Genomic DNA, 22157 nt, shown 5'->3' with positions numbered 1-22157 from the left:
AGGAAGAAGCCTTAGGCCTTATGCAATTCACATATATCATTCTGTCTTACTTGGAGCCTAGAAATAACAATGCAATTTTGAAAATTACATGCATTAAGCCTCTCTGGTTTAGTAGTCTGCAGGGGGTTGTTAGCAGTCAGTCTGGACTCAGGACAGCTCAATACTAGTTCTCATCTTACAAACTCAACTCAATTTCCATGGATTTTTTCCATAGGTAGCTCAACCACTCTCTTCCCTGTAGTCCAAAGAACACCTTTTCTCAGCTCTCACTCCTTACAGAAAGAGTACGTCCTCAAAAAGACTCATGACATCTAAACGTTTGTGTGCACACTCATAAATTTTGATATGTCTCCAGACCAGTGACATGCTTTCACTTGTAAATATGTATTGCAAGTAAATATGGGATATTAGTAAATGAAATATTTGTAAGAATCACTAGTATTATGGAGCTCACATCTGCTCTAAACTATTACAAATCATTTCTAGTGTCAGTAGTTTAGTTTGTTCCTAGGTTTTAATTCAGAGCCTTTTTCTGGCTCAGCTTAGTACATGAAGCAGGCTTGCATGCCAAAGCTGTGATTAACTTTATAGTTGCAGTGGAGTTATGGAAATGCATCATGCAAAAGTGCGTACTTGCCAAAATTATTCCATGACCTTGTGCTTAAGCTGAGTTTTAAATAATTCAGTGATGTATTGAATGAATAAATTTGTGCTGCTTGTTACTCTAAACAGTCATGCTTTCACTTTCCTTGCCATTTTTAATAAAGCCTCACTTTCTAATATTCATGAAATATTGCATTTCAATTAAATTACATACGTATTGAGAAAATAGTTTGCCCTAAGCTGTTTAGTGTTGACACCAACTGTCATTTGCCTTTTCTTTTTGTATAATAACCATGGAGGTTTTATGTACAGGCAATATAAAGCACTGTCACACTTTAACGAGAAACTTTTTTGATCATGTATGGCACAAGAGAGAATAAACCTAAGATATTTTGTTATTTTTAAAGGCTATTAATTTAGCTTAAATAGTGCATACTCAATCGAAACTTGAGTTTTCCATTCCTGGTTTCATGGAAACAGCATGCAAAGTCTTCCAGTTTTTCAGGTGCTCAGTAAGAACTGCAGAACTCAGGCTGCTGAGCTGGTTCGGTTTGAGCTGAACCTGTTTTTAAAATGAAAAGGTAACAGAAGAGCCACAAGTTAAAAGGTTAGTATTTTAAACAGCATAAAAAGGTAAAAGAGGATGCAAATATAAAATTATACCTGCATTGAAGCAGCAAAATACTGTCCTCCAATTTGCCATTACTTCACTGTAGGCAAATTGATTAAAATTCTTGTGGCTCACCATATTTCTCTTTTAAAATGTGAATCCTATCAACTTCTTATTTATAAGAAATAATTTCATATTTTCGATATAAAAGTTATCTTATTATATCACTTTGGATAATAAAAGTCTAACAATATTTTATATCTAACGCTAGCTATGTATTTATATGGTTCTCCCCATTCAACCTGATTTCACTTCCCTCCATTTGGCCAAAACGAACAGCAATTTTTAACAAGACCAGAAAGATCTCATGAAGTGCATACTGCATATCACCCTCTATGCCTGATGCAGAGAAAGAAAATTTGTTACAGAGCTCAACCAGAGCCTGGTTCTCAACCTGAAGCTGCGAAGGCTTCTCTGTTTGATACGGAGACCTGAACCATAGCTACAATGCAGCTGCAATGCGCTAGCTGCTGCAGATAGCAGGTACCAGAGAAGTTTATTCCCACAGTGCAAGTGAACAGGTGTTGTGAAGAAAAAGCAAATATGAAATAAATGTCCTATTAGCACATGCTCCAAAGGCCAGAAAACTCCTCAACTCTTTTGTCATTCCTTTCTGTTTTCAAATAGCGGGGGCAGGGGAAAAAAGTGTTTGCAAGCTTCACCTGCAAGATAAAGATTTTTCATGAATGCCTGTAAGCGAATGTGGATATTGTTACCATACTGCATCTCTAGCAATCTTAGTAACTTGAAATTGGTCCTAACATACTGATAATCTTCACCCACTAATGAAGCAACCACCAGCACCATTTGTCAAAATGTTTTCAGCAAATTACCCCAAACTGTTCTGGTTGCCTCAGTGTAACTAAGAGGCCACAAATGTTTGCCCTGAAGCATTTGCAATCAGTGTTAGGAAGACAGCAGCAGAATTACTGTAAAGAGCTAGGCAAAAGAAGTACATGACAGCAGCAAAAGCTTTTGATGCCATAATTGAAGCTATTTCACAATATATAGAAGAAAGTTTTAAATAAACAACCTAAATGTCATTCCTTTCTTATAATTTCAGGGAAGGAAGTTGTCTTCAGCAGAAATATTCAAACTACCAGTTCAGGAGAAGTTTAAAGTGAGCCAGATCACGAGTCTTCTTATACAAATGTCTTCTGTTTGATGCTTCTGGGAAAATGTGGGAGTTTACTTGGCACATAGTTTGTTGTTTGGGTGTCACTGACACAATTACTCATGTGACGGATGAAAGAAAGGCTGCACAAAAACATTTAGCGTTTTCAACTCTAGCTCCACTTTAACTTCCTTTAAGTAAATAGGAACCTTTTAGCTGACTTTAGCAAGTAGAAGTGCTCAAGAAGGAAAGAAAGAACTGACACTATGAGTGAGAATAATATAGTAACTCATGGACTCATGCTGTTTCCTTCCACTGGTCCTAAATCAAAATGTAGTTTTATAAACAATGCAATCTTAATATCAGCAGTGTTCTCTGGAATAAGACAAAGCTATAATTTTATTTTTTTTTAAGCAGCCACTATTTCATTACAAATCAATAGGATATCTATCAATACTTAAAACCAAAACAATAGAAAGAAGCATATATCTAAGGGCATAATTAGATTAAAGCTGAAGGTCAACTAGGCCTTCAACTTTTGTTTTCTCTCTCGGATCACAAATTTGAAGGATTTTAAAGTCTACCTCAGTCAAAATAGCAATTTAAACCTAGACATTGTTCCCATCTTCTCTAGTTTTAAGTCAGGTAATTAATTTTACTTCCAAATTTTTGTTAATCCTTAAATAATTCCTTTTTATCCAAATTTAATAACTCATTTTGTACATCGTGCATTTTCACACAAGAGATTAAAACGTTACAAGAACCATTGTCCTAATAGTCATTCGGGTTATTTTTAAAGTATTCTTTGTGATTTCTGGGTTTCAATACATGGTAGGTGTTTCAAAGCCAGTATATTGTCCTTTAGTCACTGACAGAAGAAAATTGTGAAAAAAAAATTGAGACAGACCAAGAAAGCATGTACTTAAGCATCTAACCTTAAAGACCAGATACTGGTAAATCACAGCATTAATACTTATGATTCAAGCACTGAGTCTAAGCTCACCCTTTTCTCTCACAATCCTACCTTCTTTCATTCTCTGCATACGTTATTGAGACTGCAAAATTAAGCCTTGCCTTGACATAAGTGTCTTTGTGCATATGATCATTTTTGTGTGCTGTAAATTCTTTTGAGTACTCTGGAGTGTGCGCCTTACCTTCGCTTTGGCTACAGAATCAGCGTGCAAATGCAACCCCAGCATAATGCCTACAGCAGCTCCAGTCAGCCTTTTTATGCTAGCCTCCCATTACAATATCTGTCAAACATTTAATGCAGTTTTGTCTGGTGTATGGGCTGATGACACCTAAGTCCTGGCCTACGAAGATGTGAAACAAGAATGTGCACTAACAGTTATATGGGCATGTAGCCTGTTTTCACTTCTTACACCGTAACTCATAGCAATCTACTATGTTAGTGCTGTTCTCTGACCTTCACCATGCTACCCACAAGCTTTACAAAGTGTACAAAATATATTTTCTCCCATAAAAAATGACATTCAAAATAAATCTTCTTTTTCAGAAGTCTGTTGTGGAGTGGTGGGGCCAGAAAGTCACTAAGCAAGAGAGTCTCAGGCTTAGCTTCTATGCTACGTGCCAAGGGAACTGCAAGGGAGGAGGGAAATCTGAGACTGGCAGCCACACAAGCATAACAAGATGGTGCCAATAGCCTGCACATGATTTCCAATTTAGATTTCCTGATTTCATCTGATTTGTTCTAGTGTCTTTTGTAAAGCAACCAGCTTCACTCCTGGTGGTCCAAGGCTTTCACAGTGAACCTGAAATGTTCTTTCTTACTTCACCAATGAAACTGTTCATATTCTCCCTTTCAAGAAAGCATAGATAAAAATATCAATTTTCAATGAATTTACCACAGCAATAAAAATTCACTGTGAAGTAAGGACATAGCGTTCAGTTCCTGAACGTGATAAGCACTATTTACATTGAAGAAAAAAAAAGAAAAAATCAAGATCTATCAAAACTGTTCCATCATACATTAATACTAAGATTCAGTACTTTGTAAAGAAACAAAAAGCTTCGTACTGAGTTTGCGAGAGCTCAGGACTGAGCCTTGTCAGATTTGCTCTGTCTGAACTTCTCTTGACCTGCTGCAGCCTTGCTTTACTTGGTTGAGCTACAACAGCAATTTCTCTAATCGACCAGGTGGCAATGGCTAATTCCTACTACTTGTGTTTATCTTTGTATGGTACCACCACAGGATTATGCAGATAGCAGTAACAAGCAGTTATTCGGCATAGCGTGGGATAGTTAAGGCTCTAACAAAGAGAGGCAGTGCAGAGAAATACAAAGGAGCAGCCTTGGGACATGGGGACTCACCACAGTGCAGGTGTGGGAGATCCTACAGCTATAAACAACTCGCAGTCACTCAAAGACACCCAGACATAGACCTGGACACATTTGGATTTAGAAGAGAACAAAGAAATCTTATCTAATGTAAGTACAAGGCAACATATATAGTAAATTTGGATCTTATGTAGAGTTCTGGATCAATGAAGAAAGAGGGAGGTGTAAAAGTGTGTTAGTGAAGAAGAAAAAAAAAAAAAAAAAGATCCCCAGTGGATCCTAAAATGAGGAGGAACAACACTTTGACAGGCACATCATATTCCTCGCAGTGAAGGACTTCATGTGTTCCCAACTTGCTGTCTACCAGCATGAAACCTCCAACCTTATGGACCAGAAGAGCTGGAGAAGGGTGAGCATAGCAGCAGGAAAAGAGGGAGAAACTAAGTTACTGAAGTATTTTCTGCATAGATGCATTCTTTCACCTGTAATTGTATCTGGACTAATAAGAGTCTTGCATTAGATTATTAAAGCTTCAGATCAATTATTTTCAATAAATACTTGGGTTTATGTATTACATATGTTTCCTGTCTTACATGTGTGCCCAAGCTTCACGGGGGAAAGATTTGTGTTACACAGACCTTTTTTAAGAGCTTTTTATTAATATTTTTTAATTTTCAGAGCTAATATTGAGAGGTTCCATGAGCCTGCAAATGGTCTGGCCTCGCATTTTTATGGCAGTCACTTCTTGATTTTAACATTTCGTACAGTGCTGGACTAAAAGAGGATGCTTCTTAAGGGACACTGGAAGGATCTTTGCAATTTTCCTCTATTGATCACTACTGGAAATTTATGTATGGAGGTAAGACAATATAAAAGACCATTTTCTTTGATAACAGAGACTTCAAAAGGACTTTTCTGATTCAAATATCTCTGAGGCCAGAGAATGCCAAATGCTTCCATAGCTCACTTTTATAAAAATGCAACTCTGTGAAGTCAAAGAACAAGCTCAGCATTTAACTTCCAAAAAGCATGAAGAAATGAAGCCCATGTGAAGTACCTCTACTTTACAAAAAAATCCACATGCACATAAACTAATAAGGAGTTGCTAAGCCAGTCTTTTTTATTTAAAGATCTAGGCTATCCTAAAATAGGGGCTAGTTTGGAGATGGAATAACTAATGTAATCAATTGTAATTGTAAAAATATTAGGGGAGATAATCAAAACACAAATACATTGTTGTTCTTTGCATAAGTGCTCTCCAAAGTACGACTCCACAGTTAGACAAATCAGAAAAAGGGCTGAATATGTCAAGAAAAGTGGCAGCACTGCAGAAGTTAAATTCTGACATATACGTCATGATCATGTAGGATTTGTAGAACACATAAGCCTCAAGGTGATATTTGCTTGTAACTGAAGTCTGTGTAAGATGAATATTGTGGCATGGTGGCACTTGTTAAGTCAAGTTCAGTATGTTCACTTTCATGATGCTCAAGTAAGACATTTGAAACGACCCAGCATGGATCACAGGCATAAAAATATATCAGTGTTTTCAACATGTTTAAAAAAAGCTGCTTGTATTTGATGATTAAAATTCTTCAACATATATTCTCAGTATTTGTTCAATTTTTTTGTCTTAATTACTAAGATGACCATGGCTTGGACAAGCTTCTATATAACTGATTCACATAAAATATGAAGCCATTAATAAAGCATGACAGACAATGCAGCATCTTAGTGTTTGGAGAGGTACAAGTTCTATTGACACGTCACTTCTATACTGGTCTCACAAAAATGACAGAAACGATATTTGAGAATTCTTACATTCTATGTGTTATCACTGCCCAAGACATCCATGGCCTTTTGTGCTTCAATACAACAGAAAGCCATTTGGCCTTGTCTTTTAATTAACTATATACATAAGAACTGTTTTACCAAAGCAGGCCACAGGTCTATTGAATCTACTACTCAACAGTGGCCATTGGAAGAGACTAAGAGCAGGGTATGCATACAGAGAAACTTTTCCAGTGTATTTGCCAATCTCTAATGTCTCCAAATTCAAGATATGTACAACTAGAGGTTGGATTGTGTAAAAATTAAAATATATATTTAATGAAACAAATACACAGATTGAGACATTTTTCTATCTAAATATTTCTCAGATTTAACTTTATCAATGTGGTGTAAGTTAAAATAGCAAATCAAGAACAAATGCCCAAAGATGCAATTGTCTGATACCAAAGAAAGAATGTTTGATTTTAATGTTTGTTTCTTCTCTGCATTTCAGTCAATTTTAATTTTCATTATGCAACACACACTTCAGACGGTTTTTTTCACTTGTAGAAGTGTAATACCCAGTTTAGCAAACTACTTATAACTCACTTTTATCTAAGCATGCTTATATACTTGCTTATACTGAATACTGAAGTTAACATGCTTAAAATACTTTCCTGAACTAGGTCCATTCTAAATTGTCGGGATGACATTCAACATGGTAATATCAAATCATACACAGTTGCAAGCTAAAAATGCATGGGCACACTAACAATAAAAATAAATAAAACTGAAAAAAAATATTTTTTTTGCAGATAAGAAGATAATCCCACACAGTGAAGGTTTTAGAATTTTGAAGGGCATCTCAAAGTAAAACACATTTGATTATTTTAATTAGATACTCAATTCGCTTTCACTATTTGATCCAACCTTTCTCTTTCCTGTGTCTACACTGTTCATCTTAAAATAATACAAAACGATTGGCTGGTCAAAAAAAGCATATTTTAAAACAATCCATGATAATCAGCTCTATGATTTTTATTTTTTTTTAAACTCAATCCTACCTGTTTTAAAGTCAATGATATATATTCAATTTATTCCAGGGGAGTGGGAGTGAGCCCTTGATTCACATTCATTTGCATATAATCTGACAGAGATACATGCTTTTGAATATAAAGTAAAATAAATCTATTTCTCTTTGCAGTAACACAGGATAAAGGACTCCCAGGGCAACGAACTGATGAATAAGCTTAGTTTGTAAAAAATTAAAATAGTATTGGAAAATAAAATCTCAAATTCTTTTAAATAAAAGAGTGCAGTCTAGTAACATTTTTTTAATGAATTCTGACTTTGCAGTTTGTGTAAAAAAAATTTCCTAAAATGATTATCAGTCTGATACAAATAGCTTATGACCCGTTTGCAGATATAAAAGTCTCTCATCTATTCTGTGGCCCAAGAGAAAAGAAAATATTGTTTAGAAGTAATAACTAAACCGATATAAACTCAATGTTCTCTTTTTAAAAAACTTAAAACTAGATCAAATAAAGTTTTGATTCCCATTGTTTAAGTGTGTGATTAAAACCACAAAATCTAGAGTGGAATACCCATTACTATAATGAAAACAACTCAAGCAGCTACTTAGACAAGAGCCTATCTTTTAGTGCGTGAAGGAAATTACAGAAACTGGTTAGCCTCTCGCATAAACGTTTGACTCAGTCACATCTAAAAAAACACCACAAAAATTAGGTGCAATAATAATTCTTTATGACTTTTGCAGAAGGCAAATGAGAAAGAAACAGAAGCGTACATACGTGTATGTGTGTGTAATTCATTTTTCAGAAGGTAAACTAATATAGGAAAAAGTCACATAAATGGATATTAGTTCTACTTCTAAATAAAAGTGGCAACCAAGGTCACTGGAACTTGACAGCTACACAGATTAATATCTATTTTTCAAAAGCTGTCTAGTTCCATTTTCTAGACTGGTAAAATTAATTTTAAAAAATCTCTGTAATAGAGATCAGTAAAGGATTCCACATCACTTTTTATCAGAACAAATTTAAAGGCTAAATTTAAAAAATGAAAACAAAACAAAAAAATGAAGAGAAGAAACATTTCCATGTCACTTGTCTGGGATTTCATAAATAGCAGTAAGTAAAAAAAGTGGTTTTAAAAATAGAATTTTAATGCAATATATTATATGGGCAGCTGGAAATCTTATCAAGACAAAGTCATTCCATTTCTATTTGAAAATATTCTCTGCCTTTTAGATATCAAGCACATGCTCTGTCTTTTCAAAGAGCGCTGGAGGATATCATACAGATGAGACACTCACTGATATTCTGGACAAGCTCCATTGATTTTTCCAAATACTCTGTATTAGCACTGAAGAGTCAAGGAAGGTCTCTATATCACTGTTAGTTTTTCCAGTGTCCTCTGAGCAATTTGTATTATTTGTCCATTGAAATGTCCCAATATAAGGAAGACAGAAATAACATGCATCTAACAAGAAACAAGATACTGATCTCAAGTGTCTTATACACAACGTACTGAACTTTAAACCCGGCAGTCTAAGATTTGTTGCTGTTAAATAAAACCAAAACCACCCAGAAACAGGTGTTAACTCATCCAGTAATATTCATGACACTTTACATTTTATCAGCTTTATTTCTATGCAGAAATGCGGGAGTTGCACCCCAAACGGTGCAGAAGTGAACAAACATAGTTCTGTTCTGGTTTCCAGCAAACCCTCTCTACGAGCGTTTCTTCTGCATCTTTTCAGACCCCCCATTTTGCATTTATTTTAAGCTTTTAATCCTCATCTCTGAAACACTCTGAAGCCTGCTTGACTTTGTTTCTGTCCTGAACTCCTTCGCTTTCTCCTACTTCACATATTTACTCCTACCCAACCAACCTTCAAACACCTTTGTATCCTCTTTCCATTCCTGTCTTAGTGCCTTGTGCGTCAAATTAACACAACAATTCTTCTCAAAAGGTATTGGTCTGCTATGTAACCCACTTACAAAGAAGTGTTGTCGAATCTATATGTACAGACATCCATATAATATGTACGTATATACAGACACACCAATCTTCAGAAATTATCAGTCTCCTGTAGATGCAATGCATTATGTTTGAACATTATTGACAGATTTATAGGTATGCTGTTGGACAAAGAGTTTGTCTCCTCCTGTTCTGTGCAGAAATCAAAATTCCAGTAGCATTCAACTCATAATTATATACTGAATTTAAAAGTGATCAACCCAATGTGCCCTAGAAATTACTCATGAAAAGGATTATTCATGTATTGCCCTAACACTTGTCACTCAGCCAGAAGTGATGCCTGACTTAACTGAAAGTATCGATTTGCTACCCTGAAATTTAATTTTTTTTAAGTCATTTACAATGTATTCTGTAGCACCAGTCATAGAAGCTAGAGCATTTGAGCTTTAATCAGCACTTAGTTCACCCTTGCTCTTCTGTCATTCTATCGTTCATAGACATAGGCAGACACATTTTTTCAGAAGCCCTTGAGGAGAGCATGGCTGTGACTTTTAGAGCCTGCTCCACACAGCAGAGCAGCTTTTAACTGAGTGAAACATCATGTACATGTGAGGACAACTCAGGCATCATTGAGGCGAAGATTCAGCAATAGACCCATTAACAGTTCAAGGAATTATCAAGAAAACACATGAAGAATCTGGAGCACAGGCTTAGGTTCCACATAAGTCTGCAGATGGTCAAATCATTTCATGAAGAGAACTCTAGTTCTATATAGGGGTAAATATTTTTTTAACTGGGACCCCTGGGGTCTAGATAGACTGATGACTATATTGAACAATAATAAATGATTCTAACTAATTCCAGGATACTGCTGCCATTAGTAATTTACTAGGTAATGAAATAAACTAATCACTTAGTATTTAAGCCTTGCCTTTCATTTTAGGTTTCCAATATCCAAATTTGCAATCTTCAGACCAACTCATTTATGAAGTTCCCTACACCATATGGGAAGCCTAGATACCTAACTTAGGGCTTTGTCAAAATTTTAAACGAGATATTCTCTGTAGTGTTCTCCCCCAAGCTCTGGTCTCCCACTCATCAAAACAGTATGCCTGGTTGTAGAGTGCTGTGGCTTTTTCTATGTATACCCTGAGCTGATATCCATGGAAACACAGTATAACAGAGAATGGAGAAAGGTATTATAGCAAACCATCGAGTAAGGATCAGGACTCACACTGAAGAAAGAAGTTTCACATACGTTGCAGCGTGCAGCTTAACCGAGGTTACTTTTGAAGAAGTTAGCACAATCTCAGAGACAGTGCATGAACGGCGCCCTGGAAGTCGGCTCTGGCTAATTACTGCAGTGAAAACAGGCATTTTGGGAGACAGCTGAGAAAACTTCCTTTAATGTCTTACCTTTGTCTGCACTTGCCTGATCATTCAGATCCTAAGCTAGAGGTGGCAAATGTGATTTTAGCTTGTCATCCAGCCAGAAGCTGAAAGCTGATTTAGCAGAGTGTGTGTTACAGCCAGCCATTTTTCTCCAGGCAAGGAAAACTTACAAGAACTCAAACGTTTTGGAATGGTCTCATTCTGGTCGTAGATCACATGTTTCTGGATCACAGAGCTGTCTACAGTGATAATACAGCAGCATTCACCAAACAAGGAACATAACAGCTTTGAAAATAAAACCTCATTGTAATTTAAAATATTTCTTTCCTATGAATATTTGCTCTGTAGCAATGCATATCATGCAGATGTGACCATTATTCAATTATAAACTCTGTTTCCTTTATCACAATATGAAAACTATAGATCATAGTTATTCATATAAGAAATTTTGTTTTCTTTATAATTGAAATCCAAATGGTAACTTGTTTAACCAGGTAATAAAATTAATTTCCAGCTTAACTATCACCTTTTTCTTAGTCATGCTGAAGTAGGACAAAGTCATAAATCAAAGTTAGATTAATAAAATTATCCAACACAAGTATACTTCCTTAATACATCTTCACTTGTTCCCAGACACAGACTTCCAGGTCAGGTTTGTATTACTACATACTTAGTTTCCACAGTAATTTTATTCAATAAGTGGCAGATGTGAAAATCTCTTCAGTACCTACCTGATGATTGACAGGCATTCTGAGACTGAGTAAATCCATTAACAATGTACAATGATCTATGAAATCAGTTTCACTCCAAGAAATGAACAAGAATCAATGTCATTTTTAAAACATCTTAAAAAAAGAACAGGAAAAAATTAACGCTGCCAGGCTTGAGAAAGATGTGTGAATACTAAACATTAAGCTGATATGTGAATTTGGGCTTTGTATCATCCATATCGTTAGTCTGGTCCATAGTTGTCCTGATTCTGGATTTCAGTTCGCTATTAGTCAGAGAGTCAGTGCAGGGACAGCAACGCAGGATAAGAACATAATTGTCACGAGCAACCACTGGAGAAACTGCTCCTTGATGCCTCCCATGTCCTGGTTACTTCCCACCCAAGTGTGGGCTCAACTGCAAATTCCCCTGTCAGTTCCACAAAAACAAGTATCAGCAGTTTCCTGTGGATTTCCTTAGAGGCAAACTGAACCAAGATAAACTCCAATCACCAGCTTCACCCTAGGCGACAGCAGCAGGTCATTAGGCTTAGAAGTTAAAGCCCAGCACTTAAATTTATCAAATGTATACATACATTCTCGAAAAGCAAACAAAAAACCCCCAGGAGACAGAAACAAAGATGCCACGGAAGCCTGATTTTTAAGCAGCATTTTACATAGTTAAACTCATAAAATAATACAGTCGGATCCTGCTTTTACTTTTTTTGTTTGGGGTTTTTTTAATTATTTTTTTAACTGCAGCAGAGGATTTCCACACACAAACTGTATGATTTCTGATTAGGACACTTGTGTCTATTCTGGCGGGCTGGCAGGCAAAGACAGAAACTGAGGGAAGGGAAGAACTTCTGATATAGCCTAACATGAAATCATTTACCACTTACTTCGAATATTCAACTTACCTGAGGAAAATGAACAGTGTCTCATTATTCCTAATGACAAATTATTCTGCAACACTGAAAGAAAAATGTAAAAGCACAGCTAGGTAATTATTCCTTAAAAGCAATCCAGACTCACATTTATAAATGGCAGCATTAATCACATGTATTTGCTCTAAGTGAAAAAAACATGATGATCTAGAGCAAATGTTTTTTATGCATGTGGTTACAGAGTCAGCAAGCAGAAAATTTCAGAGCACAATTTCTTATTTAGAATTGCATAGCTATCTATTTTTTATTAGCTCTAAATGCTTTCAATTGTCTTTCAAATTTCTGCATCCAAGTGCCACTTCAAGGAGATTACACTCCATTGTGGCAGTGAAGATTTAAAACTTAACATGGCTTCCAACGCACACTTCAGGAAGTTGTTTCCAGATATTTACATTTACCACTGTCATATATTAAAGTAAAAAAAAAAAAAAAGATAACCCACAATATTATTTTTTTTTTCATATCGATGTTTCTTCTCCCCACTTTTTAAATCAAACCAACATCAATGTTTAAATCTATTATACTGCAAGCAAGTAGCCCAGAATATCCTTTAGTTAAGCAGTAAGTTTTCACTTACGCTATTTTCATAATATCTGTATTTTGGCAGACGTCGATTTCAAAAGTGATAGTTTCACAGCTAAGAAAAGCAAATTGCAGAAATTTTAAGTATGTATAACAGAGCTGAGGCAATGCACCACGAGCAATCTAAAACCTTTCAAATGTTAGCATGTCATTTTGAATTCTAGCCCTGAAAGATCTTAAGAATGTGTTAAAAGACAACAATGCTAGAAAAATATCCTTCTGTGAAGATTTTTTTCTCCTTATTACTTATTTTTCCTTCTCAAAGAAACACAGGCAATGAAACAGTTGTGTACTTAAGAGCTAGTAACGAAGCAGAAGACTGACCGAGCTTGTAAAACTGAATTTTCATTTATCTCATCATTGCTGGATCATCATCATTACAGAGGATTATTATTTCAAACATTCAGAAAATACAGAGTTTCTAATAAAACTGTATTTACTGACAGAAATTTTGCTGACAAAAAGCACAACTCTTGTGTGAATTTTGAGTATTTTCAATATAAATAGTTAAAAAAACAGCCCTATGAGTTTTACAGCACTTAAAGCAGAAAGGTTAGTAAGCAGCGTAAAGCAGTTTATAATAGAGCTTCTACTGGAACAGTAAGGCAGTTTTGGAGAAAAGAGTGTGGATTCCATGCCCTTAAGAAGACTAAAGGACAGCAAGTGGTTTTTTTATGTGCATTGCACGTGAAGTGACATAGCTGGAGCCACTGCATTTGCAGGGAGTAAAGGACCACTGCAGAGAAACTAAACAGGCTTTCATATATATTCATATACCTTTAGGGACATCAAATTCTAAAAATAACCAACAAAGTGACTGAGAGTGTCTCTGAAAATATCTATCTGTTTTGCCTGCATGCTTATCCAACCAAGAACAAGAGAGTTGTGATTCAGAAGCTATGAAGCTGCAGTTGTTTCGAGAAGGGCGTTAACCATGACCACAAAGCCTCTGCAGTACATTCGGCTCGCGTGCAGCAGCCTTGCATGAGCTCCTGGCTCCTATAATCTGGCAAACGCCTGGGTCACACACTATGCGAGTCAAGCAGACCTGCCAAAACTAGGATGAGCTTGTTTAATCACACCCTACTTCATGGATCTTTCACTGCTCTAAGCAATAGCAAGACAGGACTCCAGGCAACACAATCTTCTATTTACATAGTCCTAAAACGTTTAGTTTGGCATAAGATCTGCATCCCAAGTAAGTTAAGAAAAAGAGGTAGAAAAATAATAGGAAAACCAGCCCTAAAAAGGAAAGGACAACAGATAGTTTATTTAAAAAAAATTACCAGATTATACATATACATCAAGTTATAGCTATGTACTGCCATTGATCTGTTTGGCAGGAAATACAGAGAGACCAAACAAAATTTCAGATAAAAGTCCCAAATGCAAATGAGCGACAATAGTTGCAGTAGATACTTTCACCAAGGATGAGGTAAGTAACCATTTTGAATAATTTATCATCGTAACAGGAGTCAGTTTGAAATAAAACCCAGTACATTTAATTAAATGGCAGCAGCAGCTAACTGATGAATTGTTCCTGCTATAATTATTTTAATTTCTGGGATAACAAAATGAATACAGAATCCTCGATCTTGACTAATACTATTTTTATTCGGTGAGAAAACAGTATAAATTGAGAACTTGTAAAGGGTCACATGCTGTACATCAAGTAATTGAACACGATCTTTCATTATAGGTCCTGAAAAAGGAGCTACTGAAACCAGTTCTTTATTTAACATGAAAATTCTGGTCCAATAAGTTAACATGTAAGGAAAATGTCATTCTGACATTAAAAATTTGTTGTATAAAAGTGTTGTTTCATTATACAGTGATGCATGAAGTGCTATATATAAGTTATACCAAACCTTCCACTAAAGCCATCTGTAGAAAAATATTTTAGCATACAGTTGTGATAAGATAGCTGTAATTACTTTAGTGCCCTGAAGACACAAAGGCGCATAGCTGTCACAAGCGATATTTGTTAATGATAATGACTTAAAAACTACAATGAGCTTTTATTTTTTTATTTTTTCATTGGTTGTAGAGAAGTAGTATAGCTGCAGAAAAAAAAATATGATTCTTCAGCACAACTGAGAAGTTTTGATAACGTCACATGCAGAAATCCACTGAGGAAAATAAGGCATAGGACAACTGCCATTACTAGAGTACAACCAAAGGCATCTTTTTTACAGACTGTCAGTGGAAGATCACAGCCCAGTTTTTGGATTTCACGTGAACTCTCAGGTCCACTAATTAGATCACAAATCTTTGTTCTTTCTAATCAAGACAGATTTCAAACAATTGTACATATGAGGCCACTAAAAAGGAAAACTGAAGTCAGTGCCCTCAAAGTCAATATTCAGTGTAGAACAGTACTTAGCCAATAATTTAAAGCATGCCTTTTATTTGACACTTCACTGTCACTAGATATGGGAAATAAGAGTGAAACTGATTTTTTTGTTGATACATACACTGCAAAGGTGTACATTTAAACTTGATACAATCTATTTACTATTTCCATTCAGCATTCATGCATATTGAGTAAGAATATCTGCCCAAAATAGAAGGTGTTGAGTTTACTGTAACCTCAAATTCCAGAACAACTTTGGCTATTTAGCCAAGTGAAGAGGAAGGGGAATTTTTTTTTTGTGTTTGTAAATGATCATAATGAGGTACAAGATCTCCTAGCCTGATAACAATAAGATCTGCTGATTTAATCAACATGTATACTTGCTAAAATGTATCTCTGAGTAACATTCCTTTTAAAATCATCACAGTGCTCTTTCAGTATATTAGCAGAGATGACAAGTGTGCTCATAAAGGACTTGTGTCTTACATGGTAATATCTGTGTTAGGTCAAATACAGTAACGTGCAGAAAAATCCTCCTCAGCAGTGCCACAAACTGTGAAAGGAACATGTAATAGAAGATATTCAGTACCATCTCCACTGGATCAATTTCTAGGTCAATTGTTTGTCCTTTAAAAATGTCAAAGCAAGACAAACGTTCACAACTGTAGTTCTTTTAAATAATACGCTACATTTGAAACCTAAAATATGCCTTATAGTACCTTCTTACATTAGTTGGAGTTGAAGAATGAGTTTGTCCAGTGTGAGGGGAGAAATGTAAAATAAAAATACAGAGTCCTCAGGTACTGTGGCTCTGACACACGTCAGATACTGCAGCAGAAAGATCACTGGTGATCTCACATTTTCAGGGCAAAAGATTTAGAGAATGGGTCACTGCTAACTGTTTCTTTAAACAATGCTTCTGCCATTTATTCTGTATAATACAGCAGAGCTTTTATCCATTTAACGAATTAACTCTGTCTGAAATCACTTGTAAAACAGGTAATTTGAGCTTGATTAATTTTTTGCAGGAATTTCCTTCACTTACACAGGAGCTAATTAGTTTAAGTCCCGAAACAATCCAGAGCAAAACACAGAAGTTTCTCATTGAGACAGAAGAGCACTTTTTTTTGCCCACACTAAGTGCTCCAGGAAGTTAAACAAGGTTAGGCTTCCACTAAAGAAGCTAGGTTGTGCTTTGAAAAACCTGGACACAAAGTTCTGAAATATGAATACAATTTGAGTGAGGTAATTCAAGCCAGGTGCTACACAGTGACAATTTTCTAGACATGGTATTTGCACATACCTAGTTCTGTAAGGATTAATAAGACCCTTGAGAATTAGTACGTCTTTCCACGTAGTATTAAACAACCTTACCCTCACAGATGCTGAATATCCTACTGACCTAACAAAAACGCTTAGCTGCTTTCAGCATTTCACATCATTCATTTTAACTGCCTTCATACTGAGGGATACAGTACATTTAATAAATGCATGTATTTAAAGCCACTTTTTTCAGCCTCATGATCTTTTCTTATATTTTCTTACATGGTGATCAGCAGTCAGGAGAGAATTAACATTTTGGATCACTCTTTCTCCTACTACTCTCTGTCTATGCAAAGCTGATCCATGCATCCAGCTTAACTTTTCCATGAGGATCATAACACAAGGTAATACAAAGTACGCACAAAACATACTTTAACTCATTTTTTATGAAATAGTATCTCCATGTAGCAACAAAACCTCAAAAGCATCTGACTTGATTTGAGGAAGGATTTCACAAATCAAAAAAGTACATCACCTAGCAGGGTAGGCCAAGTGAGACACCTTTCAATCTCTCCAAACAGTTCTATACCAAAAGAAATGTAGACAGAGCCAGCTGTTAGGATTCCTATTGCCGGACAGAAAGAGGACAAACATAAGCACTATTTTACTTTACATTACTTTTTCCATTGACCAGTCATCATTTAAGTTTTGACTTAAATACTGAATTTATAACAAAAAAAAAAAAGGTGCATATTAATTCAGAGAAATAAAACATCAAGCATCAAGTTGTGCTTGTGACGGAGACAGCTTACAATAACCAGTCTATGTCTATGCACGGTATAACACATGGATCCTGAAACTGATATGCTCCTCCACACCAAACATGAATGACATCAAGTAGGATAATGATTAAATAAGGAAGCGATATTGTAATGTGAGGTTACTGTACAATATAAACAATACAAGGATACTTGCCAATACAAAAACTTGCATTATGTAAGCCAACAATTTGCATGTTTAATTAAAATTAGGAAATAGTATTGGCTTTGTATATATAAAAAAACCAACCAAACAAAGCTTATCTTTGTTATTCAAGTGGAAAAAGCAGTTTGTTCAGTTTTAAAAATCAGCATGTTGCGAAAAAGTGTTAAATTGCAGGCTTGAAATTTTTATAAACTAACAGAGCTAAAAACATTCTGTTGTCCCTTTTGACTTCTGATAATAAACTGGGCATCAGCGATGCCAAAGTTGGCAGAACAATAGATCCTAACAAGAACTGTGAAAAGGTCAAAACTGACCCATCTGCCTTAATACAGAATGAAAAGGATATTTGATGAAAGCTGTTAACACCTACACATAGGAGTCTTTGTATGTTTTATACATTGAAAGAAAAGAATAAATAAAATTATATTAAAACTGTCAGTTTAAGAAGAGTTCTATGAATATACTTTATTGCAGTTTTTCATCCTTTTTTTTTTGGTTAGCATCTTAATTTGAATGAAAAGTGCACTCCATTTCTCCAAATCCTAGCTGTTCAGAAACTGGGCTTGATAGTTCATGCAGAACTGAACAGTTTGTGAATAATGCATTCCTAATAACTAGACCAAGTAACTTTCAAAAAAAAAAAAAACAATTAATAAATGGTGTACCCAAGACTCCCTATTAAAAAAAACACATTAAAGCCTTGCTAAACTATGTAACATGAATTTGCCAGCCATTTTATCAGTCACGTGGAATATTTAGTATTTTCATGCTTCCACCACATTATCCCATTTCCTATATCCTACTTCACTATAGTATAACCCACTAATGTGTGGAAACAAATAAAAAATCACCTCTGTAAACAAACAAGATTTGCACTAAACACGCATCAGCTGGAGGAGAAACAAACCTAGTTTCAGTTACCTCTGGATCTGAACATGAGCTCATATGTTTTTAGTGCCATTCTGCAAATCCGGCCCCTTGCAGGGTGGGATTCTGGCAAAACGTTCTTGGGGAAGAGGGTGCAGTGGCAGCTGTGGCAGGGTCAGACTTAGGGGGCACGGAAAGACAACAACGGACAGCTCTCTCACAAGCCTCTTTTCCAGAAACCTCAAGGGAATGCTTCAAAAACTCTCATCCAAAGGAAAGCAGAAGAAACATACTGCTCTTACTCTGCCCTGGCATCAGGGAGCGTGCTAGATCCGTGTCATCCCTCTCACTCTCTGCCAGACTACCTGCAGAAGTTTCTCCTACTCCACCCCTGAGGGCAGCTGTGATACTCTGCAGATGAAGTCAAACCCACTTTTTTTTTGTCTTTGGGATAGCAAGAAACAAACTGGTCCATCACTTTCTGCCATTCAAGCCTCTAATATCGTCACCAATATGCTGCCCTGTGAAAACATTTGCCTACTGTCAGTTAATTAACAGCAGTTTTACTTTTTGCATTTTAAGATTCTTTGGAATATAGGACAGCTATCATTATTCTACATCCTCTTCATAACTACTTAGTAGAATTTAAACCTGGGGGTCAAAGTATGGTTGGATATATAAAAATACCTAAAGCTATCTTAATCCATCAATTAATTCATCTTTGTTATTATTATATCCTGTTTTTCACATATTTTGGCATCACTGTTAATTTATTCAATTTAGATCTACTTTGCAGCATGTAGATGTACTTTGTATGACAGGAATGTGTTAATTAACAAAAACATATATAAAAAGTTTAACATATCTTTCTTTTTAAATTTTTGACATTTGACTGAATTACATAGCTAAGGATAGCATATTGCCCAAGATATATATGCACGTAACATAAGATACCATGTCGCGGCAAAGACCGCGGAGCATCATCAGACCCCTTTCTTCAACCCCTTTCTACTTCTTACAGTACCCTACCAACCAAAAATATTTTCCAAGCAGTACGGTGTAAAAAATAATTGCTTAGTTACAAAATTGCAAATTAAGTTCATATTTATTCCAATATTTATTTAAACCCATTTAATTTTCCTAGATAACTTCCATTACTACTTTCTGTAATATTGGGTGTAGGTTTCTACAGCTTTATGCCCCAAGATCATGAACTGTAATATTTATAGTTATTTAATACGTTACAGTTATTTATGTAAATATTTCTTTGAAAGCTGTACTTTGTTACACTCTGATAACTGACATTAATTATTCTATGTCAAATCTGCAACCCCTCCTACATTAGCACATACATCTGCAGTGCTCATATCTATACAGTTTTCTTCAATGCTTTACACAGGATTCTTCTGGTTCAAGAATATCCATGGAAAAAATATTCTTCCAGATTAAGGTTTTGTTAGAGTAATTTGGTTAGGGCCTCTGGATTAATCTCTATTAAATTCTATTAGACCTTTTCCTAAGGGTAATGTTTTCATATAATGAAATCCTGTAAACACAAGGTCAGGCAGTGAACCATGGCTCAGCCACACAAAATTAAATTCAGGAAAGACTACATGCAAAGTTTTCCTTTTTGTTCATCTAATCCTTGGATAACTCATGGTGAATGCTACAGAGGAAACGCTTGGCAGACTTGTGTCCTTACATGCTTGTGCAGCAAAGAAACTGCAATCTCATCTATTTGGCCACGACGGGACACTTGCTCCCTTTGACAAAGTTCCCTTTCAGCCTTCACATCCAGGCTTCTTCAAGGAAACCACAGGGCTAAGGAGCAGGAGGGTTGCCGTTGATATATCTCTTATCTTCCCTTGGACAGTGGCATAGAGAGCAGCTAAGACTGAAAGGTCCATCATTTTAGCCCTGGCCTCAAAATTATCAGAACATACTGATTTCCAAAAATACAACATGCCAAGCTTGAATACAAAGTGGTTACTTATTATTTAAATGTATTTTTTAAAACACCTAACATTAACTCTGATGATCAACTGCTGTAAGGTCAGTGATTACACCAGAAGAAATCATAGCAAAATTAGTGCCTGAAGCTCTTGGTTTCAGCTATCTTCATTAGACTTAGAGAATGAAATTCTCTTAGAGAATGAAAGCATTTAATATATTAATGTGGTTAAATGTGGTATGAAAATTGGCATTTTCGCAATGATGGTAGTACTCCTAGCTGGAAATAATCCTTTGTATTTTAATCTCTTAGAGTGGGAGCGATGGTAGTCCTCAGAACTGCCCCTTTGAACCATACACCTAATCCGGGAAAGCAGTGCGCTCTAGTTCTACTACATGAGTAGCATTTCAAAAACCAATGGTACAACTTCTGTATTTTAAACTCTTCATTTTAAAAGTGGCTTTACTGGATGAATCAAGGAGCTCAGCTGTTTTTCTCATACATGCCATACTTGGCAGAAGTGAAAAGGGCATTGTGAACTGGCAAAGAGCAACATCAGATTTTTTCCTGCATGTTCAATAGCTAATTAAAATAAGCATGACTGAATGAAATAGCCATGAGAATCTAAATGAAAAAATTCTTCTCAAAATTCAAAATGAAATGCTTTAGGACAGACTTTTCTCACATCCACTAGTTTCTTTCAACAAGTAGTCAAAACAGTCCTCGGTGCTCTGATCTCTGTTACCATAAAAAGTATCTCTATTTCTTAAATATTTGTCTATTCATGACATTGTGTATAAAAGAATCAGGTCTTATCTTCTGAGCTGGGAAGAATATTTTGAATATATTAGGAAAAACAACACTTGGAATGATAAAACACTTACAAAACTTTGCACGAAGCTTCTGAGTTTTACCTTTCCTGATTTTTCTAGTGGGGGGAGGGGTGGTGGTGAAAGAAAAAAGTCAGTGCTGTACAGTAAAGAACTTGGCAAAAGGCACTTCAGCCTATTGAATAATTTATGCTGCTTTGAAAGGTAATATATCCAATATCACTGAAGAGTGAATTACCTGCATTAGAAAGTAGATGCAAACAAAAGCATTTGTGCATCAGAGGTTTTGTACCTTTGTTTAACTACCAGTTTTGAACTTCAGTTTGGTCTTTAGGCAGTCCCTCTCGCTCCAGCATAGAGAAATAACTGTCATGGCTCAACTAGGAAAAAGTGTATGTGGAGGAAAATGCATTTTGGGCATTAGCAGTCAAATACAGATGAGACATGTCAGAGATCCCTAGTTAGAACTACAGTCACAATTCTCTTACCTGCCCTTCAGAGGGAAGGAAGCGAATGTATCAACCCACGGGTGCAATGATGGTTTCAGCAAGAGGCGAGTGCCATGTCTGGTGACCTCTCACCAGAAGGCCATTCTAAATCAGTTTAAAATGGGAAATGTGGCATGCAATGATCCAATATTCCTCTTGCACTCTTTGTGGTGCAACCATAGATATCTCTGGGTCTTTCTTGCATCTAGAGGGACAAATTGAGGTTCATGTGTCTGCTCCAGGACCTTTGTTTCCTATTAACTAAACTTTACTGAAAATGCCACACCAGGGTTGGAGCAAAGTCTTCCCCCATTGTCAAGTAAAGGAAGTACATG

The sequence above is a fragment of the Grus americana genome, chromosome 4, assembly GCF_028858705.1.
Source record: "Grus americana isolate bGruAme1 chromosome 4, bGruAme1.mat, whole genome shotgun sequence".
Classification (NCBI taxonomy): domain Eukaryota; kingdom Metazoa; phylum Chordata; class Aves; order Gruiformes; family Gruidae; genus Grus; species Grus americana.
This window is presented reverse-complemented; position numbering follows the sequence as displayed.